The sequence below is a fragment of the Sus scrofa genome, chromosome 5 (assembly GCF_000003025.6).
Source record: "Sus scrofa isolate TJ Tabasco breed Duroc chromosome 5, Sscrofa11.1, whole genome shotgun sequence".
In the NCBI taxonomy this organism is placed as follows: Eukaryota; Metazoa; Chordata; class Mammalia; order Artiodactyla; family Suidae; genus Sus; species Sus scrofa.
This window is the reverse complement of record NC_010447.5, coordinates 9,038,189-9,055,685: the sequence shown is the minus strand read 5'-3', so window position 1 is coordinate 9,055,685 and position 17,497 is coordinate 9,038,189. Positions and strand designations below refer to the sequence as shown.

Here is a 17,497-nt window from a genome sequence, read left to right as displayed (position 1 = left end):
AGGTCAGCGACCCCTTTCATCACTGCCAAGCGAACTCCTAGCAGCTTCTTCTGGTCTGTCTCCTCTGTATGGCTTCCTGGCCTGCCTGGGGCTGGCTTCGAACCTGGGTCAGCCTCTTCATCTAAGCGTCCGGCCCCTCGCGCCCCAGCGCTGACCCCGCACCCCCCTCTTCTATCAGGAGCATTGGCAGGAGCGCTGGGCCAACGGCTGGTGCTGGAGCCGTCATCACAGAGGACAACCCGCGCTCTGCCACCGTCCAGCCGGTGTCGTTCACATTCACCACATTCTGAGGACTTGGATGGTGGCCCCCTCTGCCCCAGAGCCTTCGCTTTGTCTGAGCTCCTGGGCCCCTTCCAGGTAAATGGGCAGAGTGCCGCCCGCCGCCCTCCGGAACTGCAGGCTCTCCTCCACGGTCAGGGCACAGGACCAGACTCTATTGTCCAGCAGAATCTCTGGGCAGGAGCCTTCAGCTGGGGGAAGGGGAGGGGCCTTGAGGGGCCTCCACGCACCCTCCCCCACCCCAGGGCTCAGGCCCCGCTACAAGACGCCACCGAGCCTCCCGGCCTCCACTCATCCACCGCCACTGCCCGGGAGCTCTGCCCCTGTCCCTTCCAGGTCATCTTGTCCATCTCTGACTCTTCGTTCATACTGAGCTAAAAGTTGCCTCCATGGAACTTCCGCCGGATTCATTCTTTCGCTAGGTCCTTCCACACACATGAGACGCCTACTGTGTGCATGGAGCACCTACTGTGTGCACATGGATGTGCCTGCCCATTTAAACCTCACAATGGCTCAGCAAGCTGGGGAAGGTGATGCTGTGATGCTGATGACAGCAATGATGGAAACGAGGGAGGAAACTGAGGCTCCGGAGGGACCATCACTGCACAGAATCTCCCCGGGGGGCAGCAGTGGGGCCAGGAGTTGAGTTTCCCTTTCTACCCTTGAGCAGAATCTGCCCTGGCAGGACTTGGGGTGGGGGTGGAGACGAGCCCATCTGGCCCTCAGAAGTTGGGGGGCTCTGCAGAGGAGCCACTGGGAAGGACCCCTCTTCCTCCCCAGGAGCCTTCTTCCGAGAAGGAAGTATTATTGAACGGACATTGTGTTGGGAGGGAAACACGGGGTTCTTGGAGCCCTGCCAGCCTCCTGCCTTCAGGCTGTTTGGCTTTGTTTGTTTTTTAGGCCTTTTTTTTTTTCCTTTTTCTTTGGGCTAATTGTTCTCATTAAATCTTTTTGTCCTGTTTTGCTTTTTACGGGACTGACAATGCTACGCGGTGCTCAGCGCGGCTTCCTGTGTTTCTGCCCCAGTTCAGGCCTCGGCGGGGGCCTTGCTTCCTGTTGTGAGCTGTTGCCGTGGCAACTCCAGGCCCGGTGGGCTCTGCGGGGTGGGCAGGGGGAGCCCGGGTTGACATCAGCCGGTGAGGAGGCCAGGGGCCGGGGTCTGAGGGGGAGTGCATGGGAGCCCAGGCGGCGGTGGTGGTGGCGGGAGCCCGGGAGCCCGGCGCATTGCTGAGGGGTGACTCACAGCCGGGGAAGGGAAGGAATGCCCTCGCATTCTTTCGGGAGGTAAACAAGGTCAGGGAGGGCAGGCCGGGATCCTGTTTACCTGACCCTGGCCCCCCCAGCCCCGCTCCCCTGGGGACCAGGAGCCAGGGCAGGACAACACCCTGGAGCAGAACCAGCCAGACCTCAAGGGTAGGGAACCAACGGGAAGGGGAGGGGCTGGCGACTGCGGCCCAGACCCCCTGGGTGAGGGCCGGGGGGCACCAGGGGCAAGACCCAGATTCCAATCACAGCTCTGCTAGGTGACCGGCTCTGGGATGTCACGCAGGTCACCTGGGCCCCTGAGCCTTGGTTTCCTCCAAGTCTAGTGGGTCGATCCCCCAGGACAGATGGTTCTTCAATCACCTGGGCCTGGGCAACCTCTGCAGCACAGCGCAAAGTTCTCTTGTCCTCTCTTGTGCCCACCCATCAATAGGGCCTGGCCCAGGGGCAGGGGGAGGGGCAGAGGGGCGGGGGAGGCTGCACCTCCTTGGGCCAGGGCTGTGCCCCAGAGGAGCAGCCCAGACAAGCCGGCCGGCCTCGGGAGGGAGAAGATGGGCGCACAGCCTTGGGGGGGTGGGGGGAGGACATGGCACCTCTAGGGTCACAGGGCTGGAGTCTGGCGCAGCTCCGCTCTCCCCCAACCCTGCCATCTCCCTTCAGCCTTCTCTGTCTCCTATCCCTGTGCCCCACCCCCACCCCCGCAAGTGACAGCCCCCCTGCCCATCACAGAGCGTCCACAAAGACACTGGTCAAACTCCGGGATTCCTTGATGCTGGGCCCCTGCAGGAATGGCCAGGAAGGGCTGGAGCTGAGCCTCTAGCCCAGGATCTCGGAGACAAACCTCCCACCTTGACCCTTTGCCAACTGCACAGCAGACAAGCTGCCCACAGGAAGGGGCTGCCTCTCTGCAGCACACCCTCTATCCTCTGCAGGTGCCATGCGGGAACCCAAGGCATGGTCCCCAGTGGCCACTGTGGAGATGAGGCCACCCGGCCTAGTGGCTTAAGAGCAAGGACCTCGGGATCAGCCTGGCCTGGATTAAGCCTGGCTTTGCCACTCGCCAGCTGGTGCCCTCAAGCCTGTTCCCTGTCTCCTTCAAGCCTCGATTTCCTGATCTGTGACACAGAATCTCCCAGGATTGCTGTGACATTGAGCTGATACACACGAAGCACCTGGCACACAGTAAGTCCTCAACACACACTGAGCCCACATGGACCTGCCATGTCCTCCCCAGCAGGGCCAGACCCCCAGGTGTCCCCATATCGAATGCCCATCACATGCCCCGTGGTTTTCCCATAAAGGGGCTGGACTCCGGGCTTCCCTGGACAGGGAATATCCTGTTCTCGGCGTGGGGGGAGGAAGAGGAGCTGAAGGGACACAGCCGCACTGCATTCCTGACATTCTTGGCGGCAGCCCATCCAGCTGCCTGGAGCTGCCGCTGCCGGGGGTGCTGGCCCAGTGCCACGCTGTCCTGGCATGGCAGACTAGCATCCCGCTTGGGGTGCCCCTTGGACTTGGGGGGATAGGGGACCCTTGTCCTCCCAGTCCCACTCACCCCCAGGCTATCACAGAAGCTGATAACCCCCAACCCTGGAAGCAGAGATCTGGGGGAGTGTCTGGGGGCAGTCAGCCAACAGGGAAGGGGTTTCTGCTTTCTGCTTTCAAGTCTACTTTGGAGGGCTCCCCAGCCTATCCCCCACCCCAGGGAAGTTTTGGAGAATGGCCAGGGGACAGGGGTGGCTGGGCAGGGGGAGGAGAGGGAGAGGCAGTGACTAAAGACTGGATTCTAGTCTTTAGTACCTGGGACTGTTGCTTTCCCTTTATGGGACTCAGTTTCTCCATCTGCAAAATGGGAGGCTTCTCTCCCTGCTTTGGGCCATGTCAGCATCACCACGCTGCGATGTCACAGTGTAGTCACTGCCTCTTTGCGGAGCCTCTTCACCTGATCAAGGGCGGAAACCGCCCTTCTCTGCACTGAGGCCGTCCTAGCGCAGGTTACAGGGGTTTCCACTGTTTACCTAGGGCCAAGTCCATCCACAGCCGACTTCTGAGGCTCCGAGAAGAGCTGGAAACAATCCAGCCCCAGATTGGTCAGTTTCCCAATCCTCTTGCCTGGGTGCGCCTTGGGGATCCTGGGAGGGAAATGACTGCTCCAAGATCCCACAGTTGGCCACGCTGAGCTGGCTCTGGACCCCTGTTCTTCCCTAAAACCACCCAGAGCTGAGTTCATTCGTCTGCACATTTTTCTGCAAACGGCCTCTGGTTTCAGACCCATGAGAGCGGAGCATTCTGGGAAGGAGCCAGGACAGGGCAGCTCCACAGGGGTCTGCTCAGAAACCTCCTCTCCTGGAATTCCCGGTGTGGCTCAGTAGGTTAAGAGCCTGACTAGTATCCATGAGAATTCGGGTTTGATCCCTGGCCTTGCTCAATGGGTTAAGGACCTGGCGTAGGTTGCAGATATGGCTTGGATCCTGCCTTGCTGTGGCGGTGGCTGTGGCACAAGCTGGCAGCTGCAGCTTTGATTCGAACCCTAGTCTGGGAACTTCCATGTGCTGCAGGTGGGGCCCCAAAAAAAGAAAGAAAGAAAGAAAGAAAAAGAGAGGGAGGGAGGGAGGAAGAAAGAAAGAAAACTTCTCTCCTTGGGAAGCCAGGCACCCTGGAGCAGGTGAGCCCCGGCACTGGCCCTGTGCCCTCTTAGCTGCCCTCTGCCCTTGGGGAATGGAGGCACCCCACAGGGACGATGGGGGAAGGGCAGGAGGACACACCTGGGGCCAAGCCTGGGGCGCCAGAGTCTGGACTCCCTCCCTCCTTTCCTGCAGCTCGAGGGCCACCCCAAGCCCTCTGCTGGTTCCTAGAGACCCCCCAGAGGGGTCTCCCTCCGCGGCTCTTCACGCGGTTCAGAAGCTGATTCCAAGAGACCCGAACGCTCCCAGGATTCTGAGGTTCAAATTTTCCCTTCTGTGACCATTCTCTCTGTCCAGCCTTGGGAGTATTAGGCCGAGAAAGCCCCATTCTGTCATCTGCTCTTGCCTGGGGCTTTCCCGTCAGAGGGCAGCCAGGGCCCTGCTGCCAACAACGCCACCTTCCCCACCCCCTTGTCCCTCCGAAAGCTTGGACTCCCCCCCAAAGCCATCTTCTCCACTTGCCCTGCATCCCTTCCGCCTCCTGCCGGCTCTCCCTGTCTGGCTGTCCTGTGTGTGTCCTGACATCTGTCTGTCTGAGGGACAGTAAGAGGAAAAGGCTGGAACCCCACCCTGCTGGGTCCTCTGTGCTGGGAAATCACCTCCATTGTGGAGCTTGGGAGCCAAGGAGTACGGGTCAGGGTGGGGGGTGTATTGTGTTTGGAGAACGTGTGTCATGATCATGTGTGTGTGAAATGCTTGCTGAGAAAAAGGATGATAAACTGACACAGTGGAATAGTATGCAGTCATTACACATGACATCTTGCAAGAATAGGGAGGGATAAGGGGAATTCCCGTCGTGGCACAGCGGAAACAAATCTGAATAGGAACCATGAGGTTGCAGGTTCGATCCCTGGCCTTGCTCAGTGGCTTAAGGATCCAGCACGGCCATGAGCTGTGGTGTAGGTCACAGACGTGGCTCAGATCTGGCATTGCTGTGACTGTGGTGAGGGCGGCAGGCGTAGCCTGGGAACCACTATATGCCATGGGTGTGGCTCTAAAAAGACAAAAGCAAAAAAAAGGAATAGTGATGACATAAGAAATGATTGCAATATAAGATTTACTAAAGAGAAAAAAATGGGGACCCAGAGAGAAAAGTTGAAGTGAATGTGCCTCCATTGCTAACAGTGATTATCTCTAGGTTGCTAGACGATGCGCAATCTTGTCTTTCACTGATACCCTTGCATATTTTCTTTTCTTTTTGCTTTTTTTAGGGCCACACCTGCGGCATATGAAGTTCCCAGGCTAGGGGTCCAATCAGAGCTGCCGCTGCTGGCCTACACCACAGCCACCGCAACATGGGATCTGAGCCGCATCTGTGATCTACACTGCAGCTTGCCACAACTCCGGATCCTTAAACTCTTGAGCGAGGCCAGGGATCGAACCTGCCTCCTCGTGGATACTAGTCGGGTCCATAACCCGCTGAGCCACACTTTGCCCTTTTTCAGTGTTTTCTGCTAGGAACATGCGTTCGGTTTACAACCAGAAAAAGGTAACTAAAGGTGATAAAAAAAAACACATTAAGGATGAACTAGAAAGTAAATAAACATGATTTCAAATAAAAGACACCGAGGCCTGCTGGAAAATCTTGAACGTGAACCTAAGCCAAATGTCCAACTCAGCTCTCCCAACAGTGAGCACCTACTGCATGCTGAGGCTGGGCGGAGTGTGGGATTACAGAAACACCCAAGACACAGCCCTCCCTCCCTGGCCAGGGCACTGGCCGTCCACCGGGGAGGTGGGACAGTTACCAGTCACAGATAACGCTGACGCAGGTGGAATGCAATTCCCCTCCAGAGGCCCCCAGACCAAGAGAGAGATGGGGGATTCCGGAGGGCTTCATGGAGGAGGTGATGGTTCCCAGGAGGGCTTTAGCGAGGGCGAGCGGTAACCGGGAAGTGCAACGGGCAGAGGGGGTGGTTAGGGGACCTGCCCCTTGTTTGGAACATTGATTAACGACAGAGCAAGAGTGACAAACACTGCGCTCACTAGAGGCCTGCTGTGCTGGGTGGAGAGAGACACCGAAGCTGAGCGGGCACTCAGGGAGAAAGAATGCAAAGACAGATCAGCGATTCCTTCCCTCGAGAAACGCGTTTATCTATGCTAAGCATCTACTCTGTGCCACGCCTTTCCATCCCCAGACTCCCTTCCGTTCAGGTGGAGAGAATAGAGGGGAGAGGACTGAATTAAGGAGTAAAGTGTATCCGCCGCCGCCAGATGGTAAGAGGCGCTCTGAGGAGAGACGAGGCCAGGTGGGGAGCTGGGTGGTCTTCTGTGCGGCGCTGAGGGAAGATCTCAGCGGGTGGCCTTCGATGTGGGACCGGAGGAGGCGGGTCTGGAGGAGGGGGCTTCTGGTGGGAGCGGGGAGATGGCAAAGGCGGACCCCAGGGGAGCACGGGGAGGCGAAATCCATGGGGGCGCTTTCACTGGGAGTGAGAGTGGGGGCCACTGGGGCTGTTGAGCGAAGAAGTGAGTGGTCTGATTTATAGGGTAATAACCCACCCTGGCTGCAGCCTGAGGGGCGGGGGACAGTCAGGGCTGGGGGTTGGGGGGCCAGGAAGTGGTGAGGAGGATGGGGACCTGCGCGTGTGTGCAGGCGGAGCTGACCGTGTCTGCCCCTGGAGACAGGGACAAGCAAAGAAAAGGGAAGGCTGCTTGCCAGGTGGGTTGGGACCGGCGGGAGCAGGGCAGCAGGTGCCACTGAGATGCACAGGGATAAATCGGAGCCATTCACGGAGAGCAATGGAAGGGCAGTCAGATCTGGGAGCCTGATGTTCGGGTCCAAGCTGGGGACACACGTGTGGGTGCCATTGGCTTGTGGGTGATCATTAAGCCATGAGACAGGATGTGATGGCCCTGGGGATGGTGTCATCAAAGAAGAGCTCTAAGGATCGAGCCCTGAGCTTCCTCCAACGTTTAGAAGTCGGAGAGATGCGATGAGGAGGGACCAGTGGAGGTGGGGGAGGGGCGCCCGGCAGATGGAGGTGGGTGGGGACACGACACAGTTCCTGCAGAGCCGTGGGGCAAGCCTGATGGGAAAGAGGGGGTTCAGGGAAGAACAGGGCAGAGGAAGTTAAGATGGCAAGTTGAGACAGTCGTTCCCAGGAGTGTGCCTGTAGGAAGAGCAGCTGTGCTGACTTCAGACAGACCCACGCCGGCCTCTTCCCACTGCCCTCCCAAATGGTGGCCCAGGGGCAACTGTTTCCTGTGGGAGTGGGGGTGGGGGGCAGTGAGCAGAGCTTGGTCTGGGCTGGTTTGTTCGCACACTGGTGCTCAAAGCCATCCAAGGTGTGGGCAGACTCAAGAGTGAGACAGGAAGGGGCTAGGCTGGGGACCAGGGCCAGGGCTGGCTGTCCCCATGCCACCATGTTCCAGGAGTGGGAGAATTCTGACTCTAAACCCTTCATTAAGAAGATCTAGGATTTCCCGTCATGGTGCAGCGGAAATGAATCCAACTAGGAACCATGAGATTGCGGGTTCGATCCCTGGCCTCGCTCAGTGGGTTAAGGATCTGGTGTTGCTGTGAGCTGTGGTGTAGGTCACAGATGTGGCTCGGATCCCACGTTGCTGTGGCTGTGGTGTAGGCTGGCAGCTGTAGCTCCGATTCAATCCCTTGCCTGGGAACCTCCATATGCCGTGGGTGCAGGCTTAAAAGGATTAAAAAAAAAAAAAAATCTACTTCTCAGAGTTCTCGTATGGCCCAGAGGGTTAAGGATCTGGCATTGTCCCTGCAGTGGCGAAGATTTGATCCTCAGCCGGGAACTTCCATGTGCCGAGGGTGCAGCCAAAATATATATCTACTTCTCAGGTAGAAAAAGAGAATGTATTTGATTTAACATCTGGTTAAAGTGTTCATGCCATTTTGTCTTTTTTTGTTGTTGTTGTTGTTGTTGTTGCTATTTCTTGGGCCGCTCCCGCGGCATATGGAGGTTCCCAGGCTAGGGGTCGAATCGGAGCTGTAGCCACCGGCCTACGCCAGAGCCACAGCAACGCGGGATCCGAGCCGCGTCTGCAACCTACACCACAGCTCACGGCAACGCCGGATCGTTAACCCACTGAGCAAGGGCAGGGACCGAACCCGCAACCTCATGGTTCCTAGTCGGATTCGTTAACCACTGCGCCAAGATGGGAACTCCCCATGCCATTTTGATATTTAGGCTCAGAGGATGCAGGCCTCCATCTATGCTCTTATCCCAGGCCTTGCAAATGCTTGGGTTAACCTGGGAGCAGAGGCCATGAGCGGTGAGGTGAAGACAGGGTTGTTTGGGGGTTTGGTTCATTTTCTGTTGTGTTTTGAAGATGGGAGTAGAATCGAACACTCTCCCCTGAAGAGCAGCCCCAGAGAGCGGAAACGGTGGTTCGAGAGGAATGGGGTCCAGGGCACCAGTGACCGGGGAGGCTGAGGGACACTCTCAGACACTCCATCCAGAAGACCCAGGGCCCAGCACCAGGAGTTCTCCCATGATTCCTTGTTATTCCCATGAGAAAGCAGCAAGACCAGGTTTGCAGAGGGAGGAGAAGGTGCAAAAGAGCCCTCTCTGAGTATATGGAGGGGAAAACAACTGGCCAAGAGACACGTGGCAGGATGGCCCCTCGACACTCTGGCAGATTGCATTTTCCCAAGGTGGAACATCTCCCACCCCAGAAGTTCTTCTAGAACCTTCCACTCCTCCACTAAGAAGTGGAGTCTAATTTCTGTCCAATCCTGGGCAGGCTTGTGACGGGCTCATCACCCATGGAATGGGTGGAATTGACAGTGCACCACTTCTGAAGCTGCGTGAGAAAAGCTTCCGTCCTGTAGAACATTCATGCTGGCGTCCTGAGCTGCCATGCTGTGAGGAAGCCCAAGCTAGCCCTTGCAGAGACCACATGGAGAGGCTGGAGGGAGGGAGCTGTCCAGCCAGGGCTCAGGTACTCCAGCCGCAGCCACCATCTGACTGCCACCCTGTGAGACCCTGAACAAGCCAGCTAAACCCCTCTCAAATCCACGACCTACAGAATCCATAAGAGATAATAAGATGATTGTTGTCTTGGGCCTTTATGACTCAGAAATAGCTAATTGGAACAAACACCAACGGCGGACTAGAGATTCATGGTCTTGAATTTCAAGTGACTCAACCCTTTGGCTCAGCAATATCCATATTCATTTCTGCAGAGACGAAGCCTGTACAGTTACTACAGAGTTCCCCTGCTTGCCTCAAGGGAGGAGCAGAGGGGATGAAGGAGAAAAGTACAGGGGATTGGATCTAGGAGGTCAGGCTAAAGGGTTGGACTTGACCCTGAGGGCTACGGAGAGTACCCCAGTGAGAGCTATTTCTCTTCCGTGCACAAGCCAGACCCACTCTCGTTTTAGCAACAGGGCATACAGCCTTCATCCTCAAATGAACTGGAGTTGGGGCAGGAGAGGCCTCGGGACTCTGGGCACAGCTGGGTCCTCGGCTCCTCCCATCTGCCTGAGGCTTTGGGCATGAAGCCAGTAGAATGGGAAAGGAGGGACAGTGGCGAGCCTCAGTGCTCCCATCTGAAAAAGGGGCCTTAAACTTAAGGCCTCTAGGTGGTCTTCTGGCTCTGAGACTAAGGATGAACCAAGGATGGGTTTTGGTCCTATTTCCACACAGGCATTGCCTGGGGTGAGGACAGGTGCTCCGCCCGCCCTGGGCTCCATCCTGTGACAGGGACCTGCAGGAAGAGGACTCGAGGCCTGGCCCTCGTACATTAACAGGTCTTGTTCAGGATTTCTGGGTTCCTAGGAACAGAAAACTCAACTTAAGGTGGTTTTTAAAAACTAAAATCCGAGTTCCCGTTGTGGCTCAGCGGGTCAAGGACCCAGTGTTTTCTCTGTGAAGATGCAGGTTTGATCCCTGGTCTCCCTCAGTGGGTTGAGGATCCGGTATTGCCACAAGCCGCAGTGTAGTTTGCAGATGTGGCTCCGATAGGGTCGTGTTGTGGCTGTGGTGTAGGCTGCACCTGCAGTTCTGATTCTACCCCTCCCCAGGCACTTCCACACGCTGCAAGTGCAGCTGTAAAAAGAAAAAAAGAGCAAAGGCAACCCCTAAAATCTATGGGCTGGTAGTAACTGAAAAGCAAGTTTTGGGGTTTTTTTGTTTGTTTATTTGTTTGTTTGAAGTTTCCAGCAAAGCTTGATATAGCCATGCGAATAAGCTGCCTAGACCTGGTTTCTCTGCCTCCATCTCTGGGCTCTGTGTTCCCACTCTTTTCCTAGGCTGGGTCTCCCCTGGGGCTGGGGGCGGGGTGGTGTCTCAGTATGTCCCTCCCGTCAGGTCTGGGTCTCCCTGCTTCTCTTTACCTCCAGGAGACCTCAAGGAAAGACTGTCGTTGTGATTGGCCTGACTCGAGTCACGTGTCTATCCCTGAACCAATCCCAGCAGCCATGGGATGACTTGTCGAAATGGACCTAAACCAATCAAGGCCCACTTGGAGCTGAGGGGGTGTCAACCCCACCCGGCCAAGGGCTGGGGACTGCGGGGTCCTGTCAGGAGGGAGGAAAGGGCCTGGATGCCAAGGAGGAAGCCCCGGGTGACTGCTACTGCAGGACAACAGACAAGGGTCCCGGGCATGTCCTCAGTCCAGCAGAACCTTCTGGAGACAGTGTGCTCTGTCAGAGAGGAAGTGGTTGAGTACCGGAAAGAGGGGGGACATCTCCCATCAAGGCTATTTCCAGTACCAGCTGCCCATCTGGCCAGGCCTGGAGCCCTGGGATGGGGGCGGCCACCGTTGGCCGGAACCCAGGGCCCGCCTGGGACACTTGGGCAGCTGGAGGCTGATTAAGCTGGGAAAAGTGCAGGCTGGAGAGAGCTGTGGTGGGGAAGCCATCTGATGCTTCCCTGACACCAAAAAAGGAACAGAAAAGGTCAGCTTAGGCACAGGAAGGAGCCAAACAAGTAGCATGTGACAGAGGCAAACGGCCCCTTCCACCTGGGCTCAGCTCTGCCTGCGCTCCCTGGCCTGGCTCTGCTGATCCCGGGGAACAAGACTGCATAGGGATGACCCCATTGCTCAGATGGGGACGTGGAGGCCCAAAGAAAAGTGACTCATCCAAGGTCACCCCGTGAGGTAGGGCAGAGCCAGGGTATGAACCCGAGTGCTCTCAGGACTCCCCCCTCCTCTAGAAGCACAGACGAGCCAGGCCCCTTCCCACGCACAGCGGCCGGGGACACAGTGTCCCCCCAGTGGCCGGGGACACAGAGGAACGGGGCTTCAGGGTCCAACTGGCCAAGTTCAGATCCTACCTCCTCCACAACTCTGGCTGTGTGAACTTGGGCAAGTCAGGGTCCTCGGGTATAAAATGTAATGAATGCTTTCATGAGAGGTCCTTGGAGGAGTGATTGGCATCACATATGCAAAGCAACTGACACAGCGCGGCACATGGTGAGGGCTGCATGCCTCGTGTAACAGAAGGAAAGAGTTTGTCAGGTTTAATTACCGCACCACCGGGGAAATGCTGTGATCGCTGAACCCAGTGCTGCAAGATGCAGAGGGTGGGAGACTATCCCAAGTAAACCCTGAGAAACAGAGGCGGGGTGGGGCATTTGTCAAGAAATTAACCGGGGCTACAGATGGGGCAGGGTGCAGGGCAGGGAGGGTCCTGGCTTTCTGGGAGGCATTCAGAGTGCTGTCCCCACCGCTCATCGGAAGCCCAGACACTGCAGGATCTGTTTCCACTCTTTCCTCAGGGACCAGCCTAGGACCCTCATCCCCTGAGCCTGGGCTCAGCAGGGATGAAGAGGCTGCAGAAAGGGGGTCATTGTCCACCCAGACTGGGCCCTGATCCCACAGCTGCCAACCCATCTGGGGTACAGGGTCTTCTTGAACCAGCCCAGCCATTTGTGAGTGTGTGTTGGGGGGTGTTTATCCCCCAGTTGCCATGGGAGACCCAGATTCTACACTGGGCACTCTCTCCAGTGTCCCGACGGTGACCCCAGAGCATCCCTGACCAGCAGGCCTGGGTGGGGCCTGGGAGGACAAAGCAGCCTTTGGCTGCCGGCGGCTGGGTGGGCAGAATGCGTCAGCTTGTCCGCCAGCCAGGGAGACCTGGAAGCCAGCCCTGTCACCCCCTCTCTCTGTCACTACACATGTCTTGTTTTCGTCATGACATGGCATGACAGATGTTGCTTGTCCATGCTGCTGCTGAAGTAGCTTAGACTCTGGCCCCTGCTGTCCAGCCGCACAGCTGCTGCCCTGGTCACCTCCACCATCACCCCCCCCCTTGCCCATCTCATGGTCAGTCTGCTCTGCATCCACAGCCAGGGGAAGCTTTTAGAAACACAGTTCACCCATATCAGTCCCTGGTGCTGAATCCTTCAGTGAGTACTTGACAAAATGTGTACCTGATGAAGGTCTCTTAGCCATAATATACAAAGAACTTCTATGAATCAATAAGAAAAAGAGAGGCAACTGGTGGAAAATGGGCAAGACATTTTGAACAGCCCCATCACAAAAGAGGTTCCCCATACGGCCTATCAACACATGAAAACATTGTTAGTCAGTCATCAGGAGAGTGCAAAATTAAACCACAATGAGATGCCACTAAACACCTGCCAAAACTACTAAAATAAAAATCATAGAGGAGTTCCCAGTGTGGCTCAGCAGTAATGAACCCAACTAGGATCCATGAGGACTCGGGTTTGATCCCTGGCCTTGCTCAGTGGGTTAAGGATCTGGGGTTGCCATGAGCTGTGGTGTAGGTCACAGATGCGGCTCGGATCCCATGTTGCTGTGGCTGTGGTGTAGCCGCAGCTGCAACTCAGCTTCAATCCCTAGTCTGGGAACTTCCATGTGCTGTGGATGCGGCCCTAAAAAGACCAAAAAAAAAAAAAAAATCATAAAAAATATCAAGTGTTGGTGAGGATGTGGAGCAACTGGAATTCTGAGAACACTGCTGCTGAAGGGGGCATACTGGGTACAACCACAGTTTGGCACTGTCTTGCTAAAGTTGAGCCTAGGCTACCCTATATCCAGCAGTGCCCCTCCTGGGCGTATGTCCAACAGAAATGCCTACATTTGTCCCTTGAAAGACATCCACAAGATGTTTTTAATGCATGTTTTTATTCTGTTTTATTTACAGCAGCCACAACCCAGAAATAACCAGGATGTCTATCTGCAGTAGCATGGAATGGGATTATTAGACGCCTGTCACAGAGTCTGGGGAGGAAGGAGCTGGACACAAAGAAGTAAATACTGTGTGAATCCATTTCTGTGAATGTCAAGAAAAAAGAGAGGAAAGAAACTACTAAAGTCAGGACAGGGGTGCTCTTTGGGCAAAAAGGGAGGAACGAGGGGAAGGACGAGGGGGGTTTCTTGGGTGCGGGCAGTGTCTTATCTCTGGATCTGGGCACTATTTGCACAGGTGTGTTTAGCTTGTAACAATTCATCCTGCTGGACATTTACAATGTAAGCACCTTTCTTTACATTGCGCTTCAATAAAAAGTTAAAAAAAAAAAAAACCCTCCACCTACAAAGCCCAAAGTCCTCCACAGCGGTTCCCACCAACTCATCCTCAGTTCCCGGAACCGTGTAGCGCCATCTAGTTCCATGTCGCTCTCTCTGCCGGGAATTCCTGTATCCCGTTGGTAAACGCTTCTCTGGGCTCACCGCCACCCCCAGGAAGTCCTGCCTTCTGGCCCCAGACAGAGGTGGTTTCTCCCTCCTCAAAAAGCTGCAGGTGGAGTTCCCGTCGTGGCCCAGTGGTTAACGAATCTGACTAGGAACCATGAGGTTGCAGGTTCGGTCCCTGCCCTTGCTCAGTGGGTTAACGATCCGGTGTTGCCGTGAGCTGTGGTGTAGGTTGCAGATGCGGCTCGGATCCCAAGTTGCTGTGGCTGTGGTGGAGGCCGGTGGCTACGGCTCCGATTAGACCCCTAGCCTGGGAACCTCCATATGCCGCGTGAGCGGCCCAAGAAATAGCAAAAAGACCAAAAAAAAAAAAAAAAAAAAGCTGCAGGTAACTTCCTTTCAGCTCTTATTCATCTGACGGTCACATGGCAGTATTTATTGAGCACTTGTTATGTGCCAGGCACATATACCTGTGAATAAAACAGTCACAAGTTAGCAGGTTAGGTTTTTCCCTTTTTTTTTTTTTTTTTTTTTTGCCTTTTCTGGGGCCACTCCTGCGGCATATGGAGGTTCCCAGGCTAGGGGTCTAATCGGAGCTGTAGCCACAGGCCTACGCCAGAGCCACAGCAACACGGGATCCAAGCCGCGTCTGTGACCTACACCACAGCTCACGGCAATGACGGATCCTTAACCCACTGAGCAAAGCCAGGGATCAAACCCGCAACCTCATGGTTCTTAGTTGGATTCGTTAACCACTGCACCACAACGGGAACTCCAGGTTTTCCATTTTTTTAAATAATTACAGAAATAAATAGACATGCACTTATTGCAATAAACGCCCCCAAAGGGAAGTCCAGACGGGCAATGGAAAATACCGCAGGGGTGGGGCTGGTTGACCCTGGATGATCGGGGAAGGGGCTCCAACCAACACAGAGGCCCCGTAACAAAGGCAGGTGTCACCAGGCTGAGGGCACCACACTGACGAATAGTGCCATCCCGTGAACATCCCGGGGTCCTTTCGGGAGCTTAGCGCAAAGTCTGGCCCATTAGGTGCCTAGGGGTATTTTGTGAACAAATGAATGAATGCTTGGTGAGAGGCTGGAAGAGATAAGCAGGGCGATCAAGGGAAGGGGGTTGGTGGCCTCAAAGACACAGGTTGTCCTTTCATTAGTGTGCATTTCCAGCTGGCAGAGCCAATGGGAAATACAGTTTGAGGTTCCCAGAAGCACAGACCCCAGTCCCGGCAAGTGTGCAGAGGCACAGGCCAATTACTCCTTCCTTCCTTCACTGATACTTTAGTTGAGTACCAGGTTCCATACCAGGGGATGTCCCCTTTGCCTCCCATTCATGCAAAATTCCCAGTGGTTATTTTAACTTCCAGGATCTCTGGGGGTTCAAGTCTTTCCCTGCTTCAAAATGTTTCCCCACTTCCAGCCTAAGTCCCCTCCATGGGCCAGGCAGGACTCCACCCTGATTATCCCGGGAAATCCAGGGGAAACTTGGATTATGCCACCTAGTTGTCTGCAAGCCCAAACATGACTTAGAGGGCAGTGTTCACCTTGCCAAAATAATATCTGCTTTACCCAAGAATTCTCAAAGCTATTTTAATTAGTTTTCCCAACAGGATTTTTCAGACACTGTTGACAGAACCATAAACAGGTTCTGCCCTCCCAGAGGCAATATGCCAGGACTTGGAGCAATTACGATGCCAGGTGCCCGTGATCCAGCCACTCTCACCTTGGTGTAAACCTTGGAGCACCTTATGCCCAGGTCCGCAGGGGGCATGCTCAGCATATTCCTGGCAGCACGGCTTGCAGGAGCTCTGAAGCACTGGCGATCCGGATTTCCCCAGCCAGAGAAATAGGTCGGTCAAAAGGTGCTGGATGCATGTGACGGTTGAGAAGTGGTCCATCTTTAGGACAGCATGGGTCAAACCAAAAAGACCTATTTGGGGTAAAAGGTGAAATAAATAAGATGAGATAGCTGACACGCTACAATTTGTGTGCACTTCAACACATGCACACACACACACACACACACGCGCGCGCGCTGCATATTTTTGAGGCTGCATACATACTTAAGGACCTATATTGAGATGTCTCCTCTAGATGGAGAGCCTTTGGAGGGAGGGGAAGAAGACTCAGTTCAAGGAAGAGGGGAGATTTTTATACACACATACATATATTTGATATAAAATAGGAGAGAACCTTGCATGGACAATGAAAGTATACGAAGAACCAAGGATTTTAATTAATTCAAAAACCTCCATTTGAGGCGAAATTTAAATTTTAAGTTTACATCCCAGGGAAGATGTAGGAGGCATCCTCTTTTTCCTAGTCCTCCCACTAGTGCAAGTGAAAACCATCAACATAATAGATAAAACAAGAACAAGGAGACTGAAAGGAGAGAAGAAGGAGACAGGTTCGCTCAGGATCAAAGAACCCAAAGAATAACACCGAGATGAGTTTCCTTGTTGTTTTTCTCTTTCTTCCTTTTAATTTGCCTCATACATCCCAGACTTGGAGCCGAGAAGCCAGCAACCTGGAGAAGCCAAGAGGCATAGATATTAAAAGCTACCCCCTACTCCCTACAAAAGCCTGCTCTCTCTCTCTCGTGAAACAAAAATGAAAAGAGAAAAAAGGCAGCCTATCCAGACAGAAAAAGGTTAGACATTAATTGTTCTACTCCAGCCAAATATCTCAGAAATATCTGTCGCTCCATCCATGCTATCAAAGAGTCAGTGTGCAAACTTGACTTCCACCCTCAACGGGTTACAGTCAGGGGCTCCCATCTCCCCCCAGGGCAAAAGCCAAGTAAAGACCTGGGACTTTCGCTGCCACCTAAGCAGTAATAAGGAGCCCCATTGTTTCATGTATCAATAGAGGTCCGGTGGGGAACTTGGACTCCTGAGCCTATCTGACAGCATGAGGCAGCATGCCCACTTCCCCAGCTGCAGCAGCATCGGAGGAAACCAGCCCAAGCAGAAGGTTTAATAAGATAGAGAGTATCGTAACATAATACCAAAAATGTCCAGGTTTTAATAGAAAATCACTCCTCACACCAAGAACCAGGAAGATCTGAAACTGCATGGGAAAAGACAGTCAATAAATACCCAGACTGAGATATCAGAAATGTTAGAAGCACACTGGAAACAAACGAAAAAATCAAAAGCCTCAGCAAAGAAATAGAAGATATTTTAACCCCAGAATGGAGGGGATAGAGGAAAGCATCTGGGAAAGAGATCTTCCTTGACTTTGGATGTGGTTATGCCCAAATAAACCCCCTGTAAGTTGAAAATAGCATAAATCAGAAATGCATTTAATACACCTAGCCTACCATCTAGTTTAGCTCAGCCTATGCTAAACATGCTCAGACACTTACATTGGCCTCGAGTTAGGCAAAAGCATCTAATGCAAAGCCTATTTTATAATACAGTATTGAATATCTCATTTAATTTCTTGAATACTGTACCAAAAGTGAAAAAGCAAACGAGCTGGGTCCAGAGAGTAATTGTAAGTATATCAGTGGTTTGCCCTCGTGGTGGGTCGCTGACTAGGAGCTGTGGTTCACTGCTGCTGCCCAGCATCATAAGAGAGCGTCGTACGGCATATCCCTAGCCCTGGGAAAGATCAAAATTCAAAGCATGGTTTCTACTGAATGTGTATTATTTTAGCACCATCATAAAGTCAAAAAGTCCTAAG

The 17,497-nt window shown here is 54.1% G+C and overlaps 1 long non-coding RNA gene across 1 annotated transcript; it reads left to right on the top strand.

Moving 5' to 3' along the window:
* Positions 1,426–13,974, top strand: LOC110260643. Its single transcript, XR_002343892.1, has 3 exons — positions 1,426–1,692; positions 2,475–2,724; positions 13,309–13,974. It is a non-coding gene; the product is annotated as an uncharacterized LOC110260643 (long non-coding RNA).